This window comes from Chiloscyllium plagiosum, chromosome 35, assembly GCF_004010195.1.
Source record: "Chiloscyllium plagiosum isolate BGI_BamShark_2017 chromosome 35, ASM401019v2, whole genome shotgun sequence".
NCBI classification, from domain to species: Eukaryota; Metazoa; Chordata; class Chondrichthyes; order Orectolobiformes; family Hemiscylliidae; genus Chiloscyllium; species Chiloscyllium plagiosum.
Window position 1 is genome coordinate 40,669,207 of NC_057744.1, and position 14,043 is coordinate 40,683,249.

The window sequence follows — 14,043 nt, forward strand, 5'->3', positions numbered from 1 at the left end:
GAGTGTGTGTATCTATAAGGTTGTGTGTGGGTGTCTGTGTGCACGTCTGTGTGTACCTGTGTCCATGTGTATGTGAGAGTACGTGTGTGTAGGAGTATCTGTATGTGTGTGTGTAGTGCAATGGTGATCACCTGTAATGTGAAATGAACCCAAGGTCCCGGTTGAGGCCCTCCCTATGGGTACCGAACTTAGCTATCAGCCTCTGCTCGGCCACTTTTCTCTGCTGCCTGTCCCAAAGTCCACCTTGGAGGATGGTCACCCGAAGGTCATCACTGAAGTGTTCCCCAACTGGGAGGGAACCCTCCTGTCTGTTGATTGTTGTGCGGTGCCCATTCATCCGTTGTCAGAGCCTTTGCTCGGGTTCCCCAATGTACCATGCCTCCCAGTTGGGGAACACTTCAGTGGTCCAGGACATTCAGCCTCGGACCTTCGGCGATCCACTGAAACTGCTGGATTTTTCACACAAATTAGGATATTGTCCATGTACAACAAAATCTTATGTAATTTTGACCCCACTTCTGGAGCTGATATATTGGGACCCCCACGAATGGCCTCCGCCAATGGTTCAATCACCAACGTAAAAAGCAATGGTGAAAGGGGATAGCCCTGCCGGCTGCTCCTAAAAGTGTTTAAATTGTTGGATTGCACCCCCATTGGTGATGACCTCAGCAAGAGGGTCACTGTAGAGAACTTTTACAGATCATATAAAGACTTTGCCCAAGCCAGTCCACTCCAGAGTATTGAAAAGGTAGGGCCACTCAACTCGGTCAAGTGCCTTTTCTGCATCTCGAGAAATCACCAGTCCCTGTATTGACTGTTGTTGACATGCTTGAATTACATTAAACAGCCTCCTAACATGATTGGAGGTTCCATGGCCCTTTATGAAGCCTATCTAGTCCTCTTTAACAATAGAAGGTAACACAGTCTCCAGCTTTAACGCGAGAGTCTTAGAGAGGATTTTAAAGTCCACATTTAAAAGTGAAATGGACCTGTACGAAGCACAGTCCTCCAGGACCTTCCCTTTTTTAAGAATAAGCAAAATATTGGCATCTATCAGAGATGGCAGGAGACAATCATGGCTGTATGAGTCATTAAACATAGTGAGCATCGGGCCTGACAATATAGAACATAGAACATAGAACATAGAAGCACAGAACAGGCCCTTCAGCCCACGATGTTGTGCCGACCACTGATTCTCATGTATGCACCCTCAAATTTCTGTGATCATATGCATGTCCAGGAGTCTCTTAAAAGTCCCCAATGACCCTGCCTCCACAACTGCTGCTGGCAACGCATTCCATGCTCTCACAACTCTCTGTGTAAAGATCAGAATTATAGAATTCACTGGGAAGTCCATCAGGACCGGGTGCCTTTCCTCTCTGAAGTTGCTCCATAGCCTCCTGCACCTCTTGCTCTGATAAGGGGGCATTAGAAAAGACTCTTGTTCAGGGTTCATGCCTGGGAGCTCCGGATCCTTCAAAAAAAGACTTCATTTTGGCCCCCTGCCCACAACCTTCAGGTTGCTATAAGTTAGAGTAAGATCTCTGGAATGCTACATTAATCTTTTTGGAGTCACATGTCAGGTTCCCAGACCCTTCCCTAATCGCCGTAATGGCTTGAGGGGCATTCCTTTTCCTGGCAAAATATGCTAAGTAACTTGTTCATATAACCTTTGCTTTGCAAAAGTAAGCTCCTTCTTTGCTGTCTGCGTGAGCATTGAATTCAATGCAGACCACAGCGCTATAATCCTCTGTAGCTTGACCACTGAGGGCCTGTCAGAGTAAGCCTTCTTGGCTACCTTCAGCCGTGCTTCGAGGAGACATTGCTGCTCACCCTTCTGCCGCTTCCTTCCGGCAGCGTACAAAATAATTAACCCCCGGCATAGGCTTTGGCAGTTTCCCAAAGGACGGATGGGCTACTAACCGAACCTGAGTTAATGTCTAAGAATGCCCGAAATTCCCTAGAGGAGTACTCCACAAACTTATTATCCTTGAGGTTAAAGAGATCCATTCGCCAGTGCCTTGGACCAATGTAATGTCCTTAATCTTAACCAACAGGTATACTGGAGCATGATCGGAGATTGTAATATTACCAATCGTACCAAGTACAGGGTTGCCACGGGGGTCAGAAAAACATCAATCCTGGTGTGACACCTGTGCGGATTGGAAAAAAACATAAAATCCATGCCTGTAGGATGGAGACACCTCCAGACATCCACCAACCCTAACTCCACACACAGGTCCACTAATTGTTTAGTTTGTAAAGAGGATATCGGGGGGACTTTGGGTAACCTGTCTACTGTGGGATCCATGAGACAATTAAAATCTACCCCTATAATGATATGCCGGGACTCGAGACTGATCAGTTTAGAGGACGCATCTGACAAAAATTTGAGGGGATGGGCCGGAGGACAATAAACATTTAAAACACCATATTCTTCTCCTTTTGAGAATTGAGCCCGTTTCAGGGCTTTGAGAATTACGAACCTCCTGTATGTGTTTTTAACACACTCTCATAATTTAAATGGGAGATTCCTCCTAACCAATATAGCCACTCCCCTACTTCTGGTATTAAAAGATGAAAAGTAAACCCGATCAAAGCCATACTACCATAGTTCCAAATGCTCCCTATCATCCAAGTGTGTCTCCTGTAACAGAACAATATCCACCTTCTCCTTCCTAAGACTCAAAAGTACCTTATTTCTCCTAATTGGTGATTGACTCCCTTTGATATTCCAGCTACACCATTTAATCAAGTCATTAGCCATAACCTTCTGCAGTAACATTTAAATTCCAAAGAGAAGGAACTTGAATCACAAATCACCGAGCCTTAGTGTCACATGATCCATCGAACCTAAAAACTACATAAACTTAAACCACTACATTTAACAAACCTACAAAGCTATCAAAGATTATATATAACCAAAACCAGAAAACAAATCAACATATAAAGCACCAACGGTGCTGCATAGGGGAACGTACCCCCTGCCCAAAGGGGGCAACTACCCATCCCAAAACCCAATTTCCCATCCCGCTGCTAACACTGCAGCCCGAGCATTTAAATATCTGAACCGGGCATAGAATGCCTGTAAGTAGGCACCTAGCCATCCCAACCATTTTCCCTCCTCCTAGCAAGAGCCGCAATGCAAACACAAGCAGGAAAGAAAGAAAATACAACATGAATTAGCAATATGAAGGAAGAAAGAGTAATTTTTAAAGAGAAAAAGGATATATACCCTACCCATCCTTTGGTATAAATTAACTTAGAAATTGAAAGTACATATCTCAACCGCTATCAAACACATTTAAACCAGATTATTACCAATAATAAAAGGAAAAGAAAGCCCCAAACTGGCCTTCCTCTGTTTTTAAAGAAAAAAATACAAAGACATACCCAAACAACACTACTATTTGTACATACTAAATTATTCAGATTAGGTTAATTTGTCCACAAAGTCTCTTGCCATCTCCGATGTGTCAAAGAGATGTATGGAACCATCTAAGATGATCTGAAGCACTGCCGAATACCACAGGGAGTACTGGATCCCAAGCTCCCTCAGTCTTCTCTTGACGCTGTCATAGGATTTTCTTTTCTGGATCACTGCCACTGAGAAGTCCTGGAAGAACTCATAAATTAGGGCCTTTGGATCCTTCCCCTAGATTCTGGAAGCTTCCACAATTCCCTCCCTATCTCTATAATGATGAAACTGCACCAAGAGAGGAGGAAGACGTCGACCCAGACCTGGTCTCTGCGCCGTGACCCGGTGAGCACTCTTGATCTTCAAGTCTCTCATTCCAGTCTCCAAGTTAAGAAATTTCGGCAAACAGTCCTCAATAAATTCTGCCAGCCACTCACCTTCATTACCCTCCGACAGACCGATGATCTGAATTTTTTTCTCCTGCCCCTGTTCTCAAGATCATCTTGGTCACGTAAATTACGGACCTGCATCTCCAAAGCTTGGATCCTATCCTTGGAGGAACTGGTATCAGCTTCCACCACTGTGACTCTGTGTTCAAACTCATCCTTCCTTTTTTCCAGGTCTCCCAGCTGCTGTTCATCTGCAGCATGGTGGAGATCGGGGCCAGCTTCTCCTCTATCAACTGACCCAACATCACGCATGATTTCGTGAGCTCTTTCACCAGGGCCTGGTAGGTAATCGAGTCCGGGGATCCTGCAGGCTGGGCCTCGGGCCCGGCCTCAGACGCTCCTGAAGAAGGGCTTATGCCCGAAACGTTGATTCTCCTGTTCCTTGGATGCTGCCTGACCTGCTGCGCTTTTCCAGCAATACATTTTCAGCTCAGATCTCCAGCATCTGCAGCCCTCACTTTCTCTCAGGTTAGAAGTTCGTCCTGCTTGTGCTGCCGTGCGGAGCTCTGCAACGCCCTCCTCCTAGATCGCCGCCAACTTGGATCCCCCGCAGTTTCAATTCTTTACAATTTGAGCTATTAACATTTTAAACATTTGAGAGATTGACATTTTTTGTTGGGTGTGAGTGGAAGAGATGAATGAATGATTTCTTTAAAAGCTTTCTTTACCCATTTAACACCCATATAACCTGTGGGTTACGTGGGTGAAAGGTCATGGCCTGGCATGGCCTAGCGAGCATAAGTGGCCAGGGGGAATGTATGAGGGGCACAGAGAACCGTTTGAGTTAAGTTTTTAAGTGCTGTTCCTCATGCAGATTATGGTTTGTGATGCCTCTGATGAGCTGTGGACCATGACTCTTTAAAAACTTGACCTGACTGCACAAAAACTGTACAGCCCTGGGCTACGTCCATCTCCAGTCAGGTCAGAAGTGCCAGGACTGAGCTCACAGCCTGAACCCCTCTCAAAAGGCACTCCTGAAATTTGTAAAGCTCAGGAATGGGGTTATAAATCCAGGGATCAGATCCTAGCCATTGTTTCGAAAGGGCTCATGGATCATCCCAAGTTTGCAGAAATCCCAGACAAACAGATATTGGAGTTGGCACTTCAGATGTAACGCCACAAATGATACTTCTCAAATTACACTTCAGGGCCATACATTTCATAGAAAATGGTGAAAATAAAGTCTATTTTTATCAAAACAGAAATGCCAGTAATTGACTTGAAATCCATTAGCTGTTCAATGACCCTGTGACTAATCTTGTAATTTCCTTCTGGTCAGAGGATGTACATTCTCCCAGTTAGATCAAAGCATTCAAAGGGTTAACTGTCAGAGCTAAGCTTCTGATCCAAGTCAAGACTAGATTTGTAACATATTAGGAAGGTTAAAGCCCTTCAGCTAGCACAGCATCCACTGAGACATTGAGCACAAGAGCTATTTGTTGCCTACTCTTGGAGCAGCCAGAGATGATAACACTATTGCCTGTCTCAATGATAATGAAGATGGCTGTAAATCAAACCTGAACCAAACTGCAGACTAAATAGCATCTGTTCAAGTCTCAATGCCAAGTATCAAGTTGAACAGCAAAACTAACTCATGTCAAATCTCTTACCATCAGCTTCCCAACCAGTATCTGGATAGGTCCAAGTCTGAGGGCAGAAACTTTAAGAAGCGAGGGGGAAAAAAGTACCCACACGCCCATCCTGCCTCGTTGGTGGGCAGTTAGAAGCCCTCCCCCTAGCACTGTAGTTGGGTTAAACAAGCACTGAGTGAGACTCTCACAGGGGTGGGTTCCCATTCTTTGTCAGAGGTGGTGGGGGGAGGGGTTGTTGTTGGTCAATCTGAATGATTGGGCTGCTCCAACAGTCTGGGCAGGCCCACAACTCTCACGTGGGCACCACTGGAGTAATGGCAGGCCCCATTGCAACTGAAGGGCTTTGAGCTGGGTTTGGCTTTACCAACTTAGAGAGGTGGTAGGGTGTGGGTGGATTTTAAAGAGCATGCAGGTAGGAAGGAAGGAAGGGAAATGCTGTCTTCATGAGGGATGTCCCTGATGGGCAAGGACCATCCACCAATGACAGTACCCCCCTCTTCCTTACTGTGGCTTTAAAGACAATTTCATTAATCCCACTCCTGCCTGACTTCCCACACAACGCTCAGAAGTTCTTCCCAAATCCCCCAAACCCCTCCTGCAACATCCCTCTATTGGCTCTCAGTGATTTGCTTCCATCTGCTGGGTAGATTGCTTATACTGGTATGTGCTTACCCTTTCCTATGGGGGTGAGCCCAGACAGAGTTTGGGAAACTGTTAGGTTAATCACCTCTTCCACTCCAAAATCTCATTAAGCACCAACATGGAATACTCACAAGCCATGTCATATTCATGGGCATGTAGTACTCATAGAATACCTGCAATGAGGAACCATCGCATCCACATCAACCTTCTGAAGAGCATCCCACTCAGATCCACACCCCTATGGATCTGTGTTTCCACCTAAACTGCACATCTTTGGACCATGAGAGAAACTGGAGCACCCGGAGGAAACCCACACAGACACAGGGAGATTGTGCAAACTCCACCCAGACAGTCACCTGAGATTGGAATTCAACCTAGGACCCTGGTGCTGTGAGGTAGTAGTGCTAACCTCTGAGCCGCTGTGCTGCCCATGGGCATGTTATACCCATGTGGCATTTAATACACATAGACATAGAGTCATAGAGTCATATAGCATGGAAACAGATCTTTTGGTTCAATCAATCCATGCCGAAATTAATCCCAAACAAAATTATTCCCACCTGCCTGCTTCTGGCCCATATCCCTCCAAACCTTTTATTTTCATGGACTTATCCAAACATCTTTTAAACATTGTAATTGTATCCAATTCCACCACTTCCTCAGGAACCACGCGAACCACCCTCTGTATAATACTCAGGGGTCATAAAGTGCTCATGGGCATGTCATACTCATAGGGCATATCATACCCAGTCCTAAGTCTTGATTCTCTCTAGTCTCCAGTCTGGGTCTCTGGCCAATGGTTTGTTCAAACCTCCATTCTCTAAAGACTGCCTCTATCCTCCTCCTTGGTATCAGATGAAGCCCTTCTGTGTAGAAACCGGGAGGGGGGAGCTGTGGGCATATCTGATCCTTGCAGTGAGCTTTTGACCTTGGATTAGTACAATTAACAAGGCCAACTGCTTCCACCTCTGCAATATCACCCACTCCATCACAGGCTCAGTTCATCTCTGGCTGAAACTCTCATACATTGTAACTTGAGACTCACCTGTTCCTATACACTCCCAGCTGGTATCCTACATTGTGCTCCTTATGAACGTAAGTTCCAAAACTCTGCTACTCATGTTTTAACTCGTAACCTTACTAGTACAAATCTCACTGATTTATATTGATTCCTGTTCAAGTTCCATTTTCCCATCCTTGTTTTCAAATATTTCCAGAACTTATTTTCCCCAACTCTATAATTTCAACCAGCCTTACACCCTCCCAGATCTCTGTGTCTGTCTAATTCTAACCCTTTGTGCATCTCTATTTAAAACTGATCCACCATTGACTTCAGTTACACAGCCCAGCCAAGCTCTGGAATTCTTTTCATAAACTTCTCAGCTTCTTTACCTCACTTTTCTTATTGAAGGCATTTCCTGAGACCCACCTCAGTCACTCAACCATGTGCACTAACATCTCTTTATCTGTCTCCACCTCATTAATTACTTTATACCGCTCCTTGGGCTATTTCACTGTATTAAAGATTCTATATAAACATGATGGCTAACTCTGAGTGAAAGCAATTTGGGACACTATGGCAGAAGTGTTGGGGAGATGCTGATGCAACCAGAGAATGATGGGGTTGTTCCCAAATGTGCAAATACTGACCCAATTTTCCTCTCCAGACAGACACACTGTGAAGACTGTATCATTTTATATTTCTGTAGTTTTGATTGTAGACTGAAACGAGAAAAGAACAGCTTCAAAAAAAAAAGCAAAGATGTTAAAGAATTATTACACTTTTTAAAAATAAACAACCTGACAGTCATTGTAAGTATGGTCTACACAGCTGCTTGTTTAATCTATCGCAGGTCTATCACAGCTCGTTTCCTGATTTGTTATACATGGGCAGCACGGTGGCTCAGTGGTTAGCACTGTTGCATCACAGCGCTAGGGACCCAGGTTTGATTCCAGGGTGACCAGAACTGGACGCAGTATTCCAGCTGGACTCTGTATAGAGTTTGCATGTTCTCCCTGTGTTTGTGTGGATTTCTTCCACGTGCTCCAGTTTCTTCCCACAATCCAAAGACGTGCAGGTTAGGTGAATTGGCCATGATAAATTGCACATAGTGTGTAGGTTAGATGCACTAGTCAGGGGAAATGTAGAATAAAGTGTAGTGGAATGGGTTTGGGTGGGATTCTCTTCGGACTGTCAGTGTGGACTTGTTGGGCCAGATGGCCTGTTTCCACACGGTGAGGATTCTATGAATCCTGCCAATATTAGGCCACAACACACTGAATTCTTCATCCAGAACACCATGACGCTGCTCAAAACAAAATTTCATGAAACTTGATCTTGAATATATTCAGAGACTTGGCCTCCACAGCCTTCCACAATGGAGAATTCCACAGGTTCACTATCTTTTGAATGAAGACATTTTCCCTCATCTGAGATTTAGGTGGCCTCGCAAGTCTGTGTCACATGGTTCTAGACTCTCCCATCAGGGAAAACATACTCCCTGCATCTAGTCTGTCCAGCCCAGTTAGAACTTTATACGTTTCAATCACATCCCCTCCCATCCTTCGAAATCCAAGTGAAAACAGACCCAGTCAAACCAATCCCTCCTCATGGGACAGTCCTGCCATCCCCAGTGTCAGCCGAGTGAAGCTCTGCTGCCTTCCCTCTCTGGAAATATATTCTCTCTGAGATAGGGAGACTAAAACTGCTCACATTATCCAAGTGTGGTCTCACCAAGGCTCTGTGTAACTGCCATAAAACATCCCAACCTGAACTCAGATCCTCTTGCAATGAAGCCCAACATACCATCTACATTCATAGAACATAGAACAGTACAGCACAGAACAGGCCCTTCAGCCCACGATGTTGTGCCAACCACTGATCCTCATGTATGCACCCTTAAATTTCTGTGACCATTTGCATGTCCAGGAGTCTCTTAAATGTCCCCAATGACCCTGCCTCCACAACTGCTTCTGGCAACGCATTCCATGCTCTCACAACTCTCTGTGTAAAGAACCCGCCTCTGACATGGGCGGCACGGTGGCACAGTGGTTAGCACTGCTGCCTCGCAGCGCCAGAGACCCGGGTTCAATTCCCGCCTCAGGCGACTGACTGTGTGGAGTTTGCACATTCTCCCCGTGTCTGCGTGGGTTTCCTCCGGGTGCTCCAGTTTCCTCCCACAGTCCAAAGATGTGCAGGTCAGGTGAATTGGCCATGTTAAATTGTCTGTAGTGTTAGGTAAGGGTTAAATGTAGGGGTATGGGTGGTTTGCGCTTCGGCGGGTCGGTGTGGACCTGTTGGGCCGAAGGGCCTGTTTCCACACTGTAAAGTAATCTAATCTAATCTAATCTAATCCCCTCTATACTTTCCTCCAACCAGCTTAAAACTATGACCTTTCGTGTTAGTCATTTCTGCCCTGGGAAATAGTCTCTGGCTATCAACTCTATCTATGCCTCTCATTATCTTGTATACCTCAATTAGGTCCCCTCTTCTCCTCCTTTTCTCCAATGACAAAAGTCCAAGCTCAGTCAACCTCTCCTCATAAGATAAGCCCTCCAGTCCAGGCAGCATCCTGGTAAACCTCCTCTGAACCCTCTCCAAAGCATCCACATCTTTCTTATAATAGGGTGACCAGAACTGGACGCAGTATTCCAAGTGCGGTCTAACCAAAGTTTTATAGAGCTGCAACAAGATCTCACGACTCTTAAACTCAATACCCCTGTTAATGAAAGCCAAAACACCATATGCTTTCTTAACAACCCTGTCCACTTGGGTGGCCATTTTAAGGGATCCATGTACTGCACCCCAAGATCCCTCTGTTCCTCCACACTGCCAAGAATCCTATCCTTAATCCTGTACTCCAGGTTGAACTCCATCTGCCACCTCTCAGCCCATCTCTGCATTCTGTCAGTGTCCCGCTGCAGCCTACAACAGCCCTCTATACTGTCAATGACACCTCCAACGTTTGTGTCATCTGCAAACTTGCTGACCCATCCTTCAATCCCCTCATCCAAGTCATTAATAAAAATTACAAACAGTACAAACATTACAAAGACAGAGCCCTATGGAACACCACTCGCCACTGACTTCCAGGCAGAATATTTTCCTTCTACTACCACTTGCTGTCTTCTGTTGGCCAGCCAATTCTGTATCCAGACAGCTAAGTTCCTCTGTATCCCATTCCTCCTGGCCTTCTGGATGAGCCTACCATGGGGAACCTTATCAAATGCCTTGCTGAAGTCCATATACACCACATCCACAGCTTGACCCTCATCAACGTTTCTAGTCACATCTTCAAAGAACTCGATAAGGTTTGTGAGGCATGACCTGCCCCTCACAAAGCCGTGTTGACTGCATTTAATTAAGCCATGCTCTTCTAGATGGTCATAAATCCTATCCCTCAGAATCCTTTCTAACACCTTGCAGATGACAGACGTGAGACTTACTGGTCTGTAATTGCCGGGGATTTCCCTATTTCCTTTCTGGAAGAGAGGAATTACATTTGTCTCTCTCCAGTCCTCAGGCACGACTCCAGTGCAGAGCGAGGATGAAAAGATCTTCGCAAATGGCGAAGCAATTGCATTTCTTGTTTCCCAAAGCAGCCGAGGACAAATCTGGTCCGGGCCTGGCGACTTGTCAATCTTAATGTTTGACAAAATTTTCAGCACATCAGCTTCCTCTATCTCTATCTATTTCAGCATGCACACCTGCTCTTCAAAGGTTTCATTCATTACAATGTTCGTTTCTCTCGTAAAGACAGAAGCAAAAAAACTCATTTAGGGCTTCCCCTACCTCCTCAGACTCCACACACAAGTTCCCTATGCTATCCCTGATCAGCCCTACTCTTTCTTTGATCATTCTCTTATTCCTCACATAAGTGTAAAATGCCTTTGTGTTCTCCCTAATCCGTTCTGCCAAGCCTTTCTCGTGCCCCCTCCTGGCTCTCCTCAGACCATTTTTAAGCTCCTTCCTCGCCTGCCTGTAATCCTGTAGAGCTGAGCTTGACTCTAGCTTCCTCCACCTTATTCCTCATTGTTTGCTGCACCTGCCTGACTATTTGCATTGCCTGTTGTACAAGAACACCTTTTGCACATCCACACTTGCCAATATATCACCATTTAAATAACACTCTTCCCTTCTGTTTTTCACACCAAGGTGTTTCACTTCACTTTCATCCACATTACACTGCATTTGTCATGTGTTTGCCCACTCACTCAACTTGTTTGATTCATCTTGGACCCTCCTTATGTCCTCCTCACAGCTCAAAATTCCACTGAGGTTTGTGTCAAAAGCAAATTTGGAAATCTTCTATTTGGTTCCTCCATGCAGGTCGTTCATCCATATCATGAATAGCTGAGGCCCAAGCACTGGTCCTTGTGGTACCCTACTTGTCATTGCCTGATCCGCAGAAAAAGACCCATTTATTCTCACGCTCTGGTTCGAGTCTGTGAACCGATTTGTTCCCATGTGTTTTAATTTTGCTTAATATGAGGCAGGTATTTGCAGGGCAGGTCATGTCTTACTAACCTGATTGAGGTTTTTGAGGAGGTGACGGAGATGATCAATGAGGGTAGAGCAGTGGATGTTGTCTATGCAGACTTTGGTAAGGTTTCGACAAGGTGCCTTATGGTGGGATCATCTAGAAGATTAAGATGCAAGGGATCCATGGTAACTTGGCCACTTGGATTCAGAATTGGCTTGCCCGTAGAAGCCAGAGGGTAGTCGTGGAAGGGTGTTTTTCTGGCTGGAGGTTCATATCTCGTGGTGTTCCACAGGGATCTGTACTGAGACTTATGCTGTTTGTGATACATATGAATGACTTGGATGAAAATATAGATGGGTTGGTTAGTAAGTTTGCAGGTGATACAAAGATCAGCAGAGTTGTGGATTTTGTAGAAGGCTGTCAAAGGATTCAGTAAGATATAGATCAGTTGCAAATATGGACTGAGAAATGACAGATGGAATTTAATCCGGGCATGTGTGAGGTGCTGCACTTTTGGAGATCAAATATAAAGGAAAAATATACAGTTAATGGCAGTACCTTAACCAGCATTGATGTACAGAAGAATCTTGAGGTTCAAATCATTAGCTCCCTGAAAGAGGACACGCAAGTAGATAGGATGGTAAAGAAAGCATATGGCATGCTTGTCTTTACCAGTTGGGAATTGGGTATAATGGAGACAGGATGTCATGTTGCAGTTTTATAAGCCTTTGGTAAGGCCACACTTAGAGTATTGCATTCAATTCTGGTCACCACATTAGAGAAAGGATGTGGAGGCTTTGGAGAGGATGCAGAAGAGGTGTACTAGGATGCTGCCTGGACTAGAGGGTAGGAGCTATAAGGAGAGTCTAGAAAACTCAAATTGTTTTCTCTGGAGTAGCATACACTGAGGGGAGACTTCATGGAAGTCTATAATATTATGAGATGCACAGATAGAATTGATAGTCAAAATCTTTCTTCCCAGAGTTGAAATGTTTAATATTAGGGGGCATACATTTAAGATGAGAGAGGGAAAGTTCAAAACAGATGTGAGGGGCAGATTTTTACACAGAGCGTGGCAAGTATGGTAGGCGCTCCCAGGGATGGTGGTGGAGGCAAATATGATAGGGGTATTTAAAGGGATTTTAGATAAGCACATGAATGGAGGAATATGGACCAAAGGCAGTAATGGAGGAATATGGACCAAAGGCAGGCTGAATGAATTAGTTTAATTTGGCATTATATTCAGCACAACATCATGGGCCGAAGGGCCCATTCCTGTGTTGCACTGTTTTATGATCTATGTTTTATGTTCTAATCCCTTTTATGTGGGACCTTATCAAAACCTTTCTTGAAATCCAAATATACTACATCCACTTGTTCTCCCTTAACTATTTTTTGAGTTACATTTTCAAGCAACTCAAGTAGATTAGTTGATCATGCCACCCCTTTAATAGATCCATGCTGACTTTGTCCAGTTGAATTAATGCTTTTCAAGTGTTCTGTTATCATGTCATTTATAATAAATGAGATCACTTTCTCCACTCCTGATGTTACACTAACTCATCTGTAATTCTCTGTGTTTTCTCTCTCTCTCTTTTTAAACAGTGGGGTTACATTTGCCACCCTCCAATCTGTGGAAATTTCTCCAATGATAATCAGATTCTAGAAGAAGGTTACCAGTGCATCTAATATTTACAAAGCTCTTTGGACTTAGGAAGCAGTACTTAGAAGGTTACAGCTCATTAGACCCCATACACGCAAAAAAACATGGTGGTAACACTAATGAAAGCGGAAAAGGCAGTCTAAAAATAGAGGCAGGCATCCAATGAAATAATGTAGTAAACCTCACAGTTAAAAAGTGAAAATATAATTTTTCAAGACTCATAAAGACTTTGGGGAAAATTGCAGTAGTTAAAAGATGAACTGAGATCAGATTTAAAACTCACACAACACCAGGTTATAGTCCAACAGGTTTAATCGGAGTGACACTCCTTCATCAGGTGATTGTGGAGGGCTCGATCGTAACACAGAATTTATAGCAAAAATTTGCAGTGTGATGTAACTGAAATTATACATTGAAGAATTGATTGTCTGTTAAGCCTTTCATCTCTGAGAATACAGTGATAGTTTCACTTCTTTCATGTGTAAATCACAAAACCCTTTTTTTTAAAAGTTGCATTCTCGGGTTAGCTGTTAACAATGGTGATAGCTAGACAATATGTTGAAGGTGTTAGCCCCCTGTGTTCTCTGTCTATGACCTGATGTTTAGATTGATTCCAATCTAAAAAGTGAGAGAACAGAGTTTTACATAAGACAATATGTTGAAGGTGTTAGCCCCCTGTGTTCTCTGTCTATGACCTGATGTTTAGATTGATTCCAATCTAAAAAGTGAGAGAACAGAGTTTTACATAAATTCATGCAGTCTTTGAGCTCAGAGTTCGACATGAATGTATGTGGTT

At 44.2% G+C, this 14,043-nt stretch overlaps 1 long non-coding RNA gene across 1 annotated transcript in view; it reads right to left on the reverse strand.

Moving 5' to 3' along the window:
• LOC122540560 overlaps positions 1-14,043 on the reverse strand; it is a 66,532-nt gene that overhangs the window by 274 nt on the left and 52,215 nt on the right. Inside the window, exon 2 of the long non-coding RNA XR_006309348.1 lies at positions 7,752-7,823. This is a non-coding gene — a long non-coding RNA (uncharacterized LOC122540560). The remainder of the gene's footprint in view (positions 1-7,751; positions 7,824-14,043) is intronic.